At 30.7% G+C, this 8,445-nt stretch overlaps 1 long non-coding RNA gene across 1 annotated transcript; it reads right to left on the reverse strand.

The window, feature by feature from the left end:
- Positions 1-1,885: 1,885 nt before the first annotated feature.
- Positions 1,886-4,756, reverse strand: LOC111717097 (uncharacterized). Its single transcript, XR_002768670.1, has 3 exons — positions 4,653-4,756; positions 3,215-3,270; positions 1,886-1,956 (listed from the first exon to the last, which is right to left on the reverse strand). It is a non-coding gene; the product is annotated as an uncharacterized LOC111717097 (long non-coding RNA).
- Between the last annotated feature and the right edge of the window lie 3,689 nt (positions 4,757-8,445).

Genomic DNA, 8,445 nt, shown 5'->3' on the forward strand with positions numbered 1-8,445 from the left:
AATCTTTAAAAATAATTTTTTTATTAAAATATATATTATATACCCCTGGCAAATTGTCTTTTATCATAATTTTTCTAATACCGTGGTCAGCATAAATATCAAGACAAAGTCGTTTCCGGAAATTGTGTTAACTACAAATATTTCAATACAGTATATTCCGTGTATTATACAAATGAATTATCAACTACTGAAATTGTATTACTTCACTATTTGAGTAGCCGACACTGTAATTATATAAATGTTAACCACTGTACATAAATTCAACCTCATTTAGCAATTAACCAATTCAAAAGTCAATTTTAGTAAACAGTGATTCCCAGAATAAAGTTGGAATAAGAAGACGACAATAAACATGTTTACATTTTAGTAACCACCCCAATATCAACATAAGCAATAAGCAATACAGTCTAGCAGATGTGCATCAAATGTTATGCTCTACAAAAACCTGAGAAAGTTTACAATTTACATACAATAGGTATAGTTGGGCGTTACATATATCATATAGCTCTTAGCAGCATAACCTAGTGAAAAGTGATAAAGACGACATTTTAAATATTCTTCCGATGTATTTGTATAAATGAGTTTGACGTTATAAAAAAAGTTTCCTTTAAAATATGTTAAGCAAAAAATCCACATGGATTTCTATGGTATGCTTATAAAATGCATTTTTGTTTAAAAGGCACGTTGAAATAGGTATTCATAGAACTGGCTTGAGTATCGGAGTTTTAATCAATTTACAGAGTTGAAAAATATTGAAATGTATTATGGTCAAAAGTTTGTTTCTTAATAAATTTCATGAAGTAATAAAAATGTTTGTTTTTTTGCCTAACTCAAACTAGGCCAATTTTTAATATTTTTCAATTCTTTAAATTGATTAAAATTCGGAGATTCAACCCGATTTCAATTACACCCAAATTGAGACAGCCATTTTTTATTTTTGTGAAAAATGCATTTTGTAAACATACTTTAATATTCCAGTCAAAGTGAAATACAATTTTTTTCTGTTAAATTTCAGAAAATGTCTCACCCCTACTATGCAAATTATCGTATTTGGACTAAAGTTTAAATCAAATTTTGAAAAGATCAACGAATATTCTCACTCATAATGGACAAAAGAAACAGATATTTGGCATGATTTCTGAGACATCCTTACAGGGACGGTAAGTGTGTTTTCAAGTGACCCTCCATCAAGGTGTATGAAATAGAATGAAGATACAACTGACGCGGCCGGCCCTACCATATGATTATACATGCTTTGCAGACGGGTACTCAATTTGTATAAGAAATATTTAGAATAGGTTATTGTAGATAAATATTTCCTATTCAAATGAAGTATCGTCTGCAAAGACTGAATAATCATATGGTAGGGCGGGCCGCGTCAGTTTTATCTCCCTTCTATTTCATAATCCTTGCCCGGCCTCCATGTAAAGAAAAGGTTTCAAGGGTGCCGGGTCACTTGAAATTACAGTCATTTTAATGTCTAATTTCAATACCTGAATATTCCTGTTGGGTGATGAACCATTTGTTTCCTTCATCTTGTTTTCTAACTATGTTCTCCATAACATAACAGAGGAAATAAAGAGAATTCTTGAAGTCAACTTTTGATAGAAACCTAAAAAATTGTAACGTTTTTTTTTGAGGAATTTTGAAACAAATATTATTCTCATAAGCTTTTTTTAATACAGTGAAACCCTTAATAACGAATACATCAGAAGAATTTATCAAATGTCGTCTTGACAATTTTTCAATGAAGTTTATACTATATTACGTAAATTTCAGTATTTGCCAAAATTAATAAATAGCCATGAATATGCGGGAACAGTTTTAAAGAGTTCCAAATAATCATTTAATTAAAAAACTAAATATCTGCAACATTCCATTATCAGAAAATCGACAAAAGCATCATCATCAGTTTTAAGTACATATCTAACATCACTACAGCTTTCATCCGTCCACCTTAACACAGGTAGTGTAAACCCACCAGAGGTTGTAAAAAAATTGGGGGGGGAAAATCGTTACAACGATCGTTTTTACATCGTTTTACATCGTTTTTGATCTTTTTTGAGTAGTTTTTTTGTTGTTGCATATATCCTCTGCCAGAAAGAAATTACGAAAACATTTCCTACCATTAGATTAGATTAGATTAGATTATGCCAAATTTTGACCCTGAACGAAAATTTAGACTATAAATAAAAACTGAAAGCACATCACTCACAATAGAAAAGTGAGTGACAACCATCCCCCTTACACCACTTCAGAGTGTTTATAAATGCCTGAATATTATGTAATCAAGGTTCTAAAACGAGTTAAATAGTTTCAGATGGATCTTTTATGAGGCCTCTCTCGATCGGTTCATTCAGCATATCTTACAAAATGTAAATGTAAATGATCGGCGTTTATATCACTACAATGATGACGACTTTTTTATTTCTAACAAGCTTTTTCAAATTACAAGCTTAGAAGTAATCTAAGATTGACAACTTCTCTTTGTTTCCATGTTTATGTGTACCCATGGCTGTGTGAAAGCTTAATAGAAAAAGAAAAAAATTAACGTCGTCTTCATTATACTAATATAAACTAATATATATACTAATATAAATATTGTATTAATATAAACGACGATGACTGTCTAAAATGTTGCACGCATTAACAATAAACTCTTTTTCTTCAACTTACAGTTTATTTCCACCAACCAAAACCAAACTTCCTCGGAAATATATCGTGAAAGTACAGGGTGTCTAACAAAACAGTTCGTGAATATTTTAAAATGTCTTCTCCCATAATTTGTTAAGAGTTGTTTGATACCAAGGAGAATATTAATAAACATGATATGGCAGTTTTATTACAGTAAAATCGATCATAGATTAAGATATATTAGAGTAAAAGATTTTTCTACCGAACTAAACTGCAAAATGTCTGTAAATCTTAACCAATATTTGGAAGACGACATTCTAAACTATTCATCAACTGTCATGTTTCGTGAGATACCCAGTATATACCAGAACGGAAATTATCCTTACTTAAATAAGAATTTTAACCACCGTACCTCATATAGTTTATCATACAGTACAACATATGCTGAACTAAATAAATTATAAATAAATAAATTATCACACAAGGAGGTTAACCTATTTAGGTCGGGAACATTTGCTCTAGGAAGTTTGGTATTGGCCGGTGGAAATACAGTAAAAAGATATTTTTCAACATGTTTTACCTGAATCCCAGAAGATGTTTTATCGTCAAGTTTCTGTAAGTGTCCTCAAAGTCTCCCTATATATGTAGTTTTGTATTAAATTGTATTAATATTAGGCTTTTAGGGCGCTTTGCGCCCATCTTCTATTTTACTTCTTCATCGTGGCTTTATCTTTGAGCATGTTCTCGTTGTTAAATAGAAAACAAAATCAAAAAAAAGTATGCGGATTGAATGTTTTTTTCTCATGCATTTTTAAAATTTAACAAAAAAAAAAAAACTTTTTGACACAATATTTTGAAATTTAGGAAAACATTTCCAAAAGTCAGAAATATCACAAGAATGTTAAAAATCTATGTAATTTCATGGTTTAGTATTATTTTTCTATTGGAATGAAATATTGTACAGTGTCCCATAACAACATAGGAATTAAGTTCACATAGATCTATAGACAGCTATGAAAAGAGGCATGTAAATTTAAATTGTCACTTGACTGTACTTTTTGACTAACTTTTGTAACTCTAGACTTGCAATATTTGAACTTAATTGATAATCTAAAGTTAACTGTTCTTTAAATTCACTTGGTTATTGAGAAATTCTCTATTGCGGGATTTTTTTTCTCCGAAATCTGCCAGCTTTACAGGGACTGTAAGCAATATTGATTTACACGCGGGCATTAAAATCANTATGGGTAAAAAGTATCAAACAAAAATGAAAAAGTCTCCTTTTGATGTCCACGTCCAATTTTAGATTGCTTGTTAAATTGGGAATTTAATTTAATTTTTTCTAAATACAATGGTAACCAGAAAACTCTGAAACAAGAAGACGACCCTTAGAATCAAATTATAACTTTAAAAAGTCAAATTATCATGAGACAAAACAAATATGTGAATTGTGTAGTGCATAACAGAGACCCATTTCACTATATTAGTGTTTTAGTAAAACTATTTGCTTTGTAACAACATAAAATACACTAATTGTTATGATGTCGTCTTCCTATTCCATTGTTTACTTGTTATGAACTGTATATGTAATGTGGATGTTTGTAACTCGTCTTCTTATATATATATATATATATATTATATATTATATATATATTCACTGTCTACTAAACGCTATACATATATCTCCGGTCGTCAGTGTACTGCAAATTACTGTAGAACGCATATCTTATAATTACACATTATACATACAGGAGAATAATCAATGTTTACTAAGTCTCTAAAGAAATTATTTAATTAGAGGAATTACGATGGTGTATAGCATATATCCATAGAGAATTGAATATATAGAAAGGAATTTACTAGAAAAAAGTGTAAAACGACCATTGTGTTGTACTGTTTCCATACTGCAGGTGTACTTAACATATTTATGCTATATAACCTGTTGGGCCCTGGAATATCATTTTATAGAAAATCTAAAATTATTGTTAAAAGAAAACCAAATTATGGTTTCATAATACCTCGTATTATGGGATTGTTTGGCCCAAGAAGATCTTAAACTATCCCTTAGAGCCCTATTTCCTCCAGCTGAGTGAACCAGTATTAGCATCTCTAAACATGTTTGTATTAATTGTTAGCGTAATTTAAAGCGACACTCCAACGCACAGACAGCAATGCCCGATTCACAAAAGTGCACTTAAAAGCTTTGTCTGATCAAGTATAAATTAGAATCTATTTTTAGTTTTATTTTATTTTCAATTTTGGGTTTACAGCAAAAGTTACTTGCGCATTTCTACTGCAAGAAAACATAAAGAAATTTTCCAAATCAAATAGCTTACAGTCCCTTTAAACAGCAACACTTTGAAATATATTTTCATCACTTTGATATTTCAAACTTTTAATTGTATTCGATCAAATAGTGTTAAATATCAAAGGTAGTTTACTACACTAGGTTGCAAAGATATATGGTTTAGAAAATTTGAAGTTTGTTATGAAAAACACAGTTCCTTCGCGCCTGATCGGTTCAGGCTTTGTCACGTTTTTTTAGATCCAAACAAAACAGCAGACAAGGAAAATATACAAGACTACACACAAAGGATGAGACTTCAGAGACATTTGTTCGGATACTACTCCTTTACTAAGCCATTAAACGGCTATATTGAAGATATATATATTTAAGCCTTGGGATTTTCATATTTTAAACAAAACAGCAGACAAGGAAAATATACAAGACTACACACAAAGGATGAGACTTCATAGACAATTGTTCGGATACCACTCCTTTACTAAGCCATTAAACAGCTATATTGAAGACAGAAGATATATATATTTAAGCCTTGGGATTTTCATATTTTAAAGGTTTTAGGTCGTCTTTAGAGTCTCATCCTTTATGGGTTACCCTGTATACAAAGATGTATTTATTATTTATACTTTGTATTTAATTAAAGAAGGGATACAGATGTTTCCTTTTTATTAATTGTTTTGTACAAACAGGGTAACCCTAAAGAATGAGACTACTATTAAATTCAGATTTATCTCTTGAATAAATTTGCCGCAGCACGTTTTTTTAAAAATTGAATCAGTTATTATTACTTCACGAGCAGCCGTAGTACATTTGAATTTCCGAGCCGGGTCAACCTTTCCGGTCCCAGTTTGTACTGTACCTAGCCGTATGGACAGGTCTAGCCGGTGCAACAAGGTTGACGCGGTCAGACTTTACGCTTCACATAGGTTGAATTTACTTTTACTAAAGGGGCAGAGGTGCGTGACTTCTAAGATTATATTTAATAGAGACTTTTAAATATATGAGTTTTAATCAATTTACACAGTTGAAAAATATCGAAAATGTACTATGGACAAAGTTTTTTTCTTAATAAATTTCATGAAGTAATAAAAATGTTTGTTTTTTTGCCTAACTCAAACTCGGCCAATTTTCAATATTTTTCAATTCTTTAAATTGATTTAAATTCGGATATTCAACCCGATTCCAATTACGCCCAAATTGAGACAGCCATTTTTTATTTTTGTGAAAAATGCATTTTGTAAACATGCTTTAATATTCCAGTCAAAGAGGAATACAATTTTTTTTCGTTAAATAATTTCAGAAAATGTTTCACCCCTACTATGCACATAATCATATTTGGACTAAAGTTTAAATCAAATTTTGAAAAGATCAACGAATATTTTCACTCATAATGGACAAAAGAAACAGATATTTGGCATGATTTCTGTAACACCCTTAAAGGGACGGTAAGTGTGTCTTCAAGTGACCCTCCATCAAGGAGTATGAAATAGAAGGAAGATATACATGCTTTGCAGACGGATACTTCATTTGTATAAGAAATATTCAGAATAGGTTATTGTATACACGGTAATTCATCAGATAAATATTTCTTAATCAAATGAAGTATCGTCCGCAAAGACTGAAATAATCATATGGTAGGGCGGGCCGCGTCAGTTTTATCTCCCTTCTATTTCATAATCCTTGCCCTCTATGTAAAGATGAAAATGTCCGTTTCACAACCTTAAAAAGCTTTGTCTGAACAAGTATGAATTAGATATACATGTTTAAACTTTTCTATTTTACTTTCTATACAAAATTAATTTACGCATTTCCAGTGCAGGAAAAATTTTTAATCTAGGAAAACGAATTTTCTTCCATAATATTGATTAGATAAAGGTTTCAAGGGTGCCGGGTCACTAGAAATTACAGTAATTTTGATGTCTAATTTCAATACCTGAATATTCTTGTTGGGTGATGAACCATTTGTTTCCTTCATCTTGTTTTCTAACTATGTTCTCCATAACATAGCAGAGGAAATAAAGAGAACTCTTGAAGTTAACTTTTGATAGAAACCTAAAAAATTTGAAACAAATTTTTTTTGAGGAATCAAGTTAAAATTGCATCTCTTTATGTATCCCAACAATTAAAGTTTTATATTACCTTTTTTGAATGAAAAGTATCAACAAAATAAGATTTACAATTTACAGAAAAGCATCATTGAAAATATATTTTTCTTCTAAATTATTTTTTAATCTCTATATGTATCCCAGCAATCAAAGTTTTATACAGTGATAACCAGAAAACTCTGAAATAGGAAGACGACTTTTAAACTCAAGTTAGGACTTAAACTAGTTCAATGCATAGCAATTTTACAGTGTAAATAGACTCATTTCACTTAAATAGTGCTTTTCTAAGTTACTCTAGTAAAGATATTTGCTTTGTAACAACATCAAAACGCTTAAGAACTTCTATTATGTCGTCTTTCTATTCCATTGTTTTCTGGTTATCACTATATTACCTCTTCAGATGAAAAGTATCGACAAAAGCATCATCATCAGTTTTAAGTACATATCTAACATCACTACAGCTTTCATCCGCCCACCTAAACACAGGTAGTGTAAACCCACCAGGGGAGGTAGTGTAAACCCACCAGGGGTTAAAAAAAATTGGAAAAAATCGTTACAACGATCATTTTTACATCTTTTTGGATTGCTTTTACATCGTTTTTACATCGTTTTTGGATCGTTTTTGAGTAGTTTTTTTGTTGTTGCATATATCCTCTGCCAGAGTCTGAATTTGGCAAACTTAAAGAAATTAAGAAAACATTTTCTACTCTCAGATATTGCCAAATTTTGACCCTGAAAGAAAATTTAGAGTAAAAAGAAAACTGTAAGCACATCACTCACTATAGAAAAGTGAGAGAGAACCACCCCCCTTACACTACTTCAGAGTGTTTATAAATGCCTGAATATTACGTAATCAAGGTTCTAAAATGAGTTAAATAGCTTCCGATCTTTTATGAGGCCTCTCTTGATCAGTTCATTTAGCATAACTTACGAAAAGTAAATGTAAATGGTAGGCGTTCATATCACTACAATGAAGACTACTTTTCTATTTCGGTTTGGATTTCTAACAAGCCTTTTCAAATTACAAGCTTAGAAGTAATATAAGATTGACAACTTCTTTTTGTTTCCATGTTTATGTGTACCTGTGTGAAAGTGAAAGCTTGATAAAAAAAAAGAAAAAAAATTTAACGTCGTCTTCTTTATACTAATATAAACGACGATGACTGCACAAAAAATCTTAAACACATTAACAATAAACTCTTTCTTCAACTTACAGTTTATTTCCACCAGCCAAAACCAAACCTCCTCGGAAATATATGGTGAACGTACATGATGGTGAATATTTAAAATGTCTTCTTCCATAATTTGTTAAGTTGTTTGATACCAAAAAGAATATTAATAAACATTATATGGCTGTTAACCATTAATTTAAGACCTCTGTAAAATGTCGTCTTCAACGTGTAT

The sequence above is a fragment of the Eurytemora carolleeae genome, unplaced genomic scaffold (genome assembly GCF_000591075.1).
Source record: "Eurytemora carolleeae unplaced genomic scaffold, Eaff_2.0 scaffold2353, whole genome shotgun sequence".
Taxonomy (NCBI): domain Eukaryota; kingdom Metazoa; phylum Arthropoda; class Copepoda; order Calanoida; family Temoridae; genus Eurytemora; species Eurytemora carolleeae.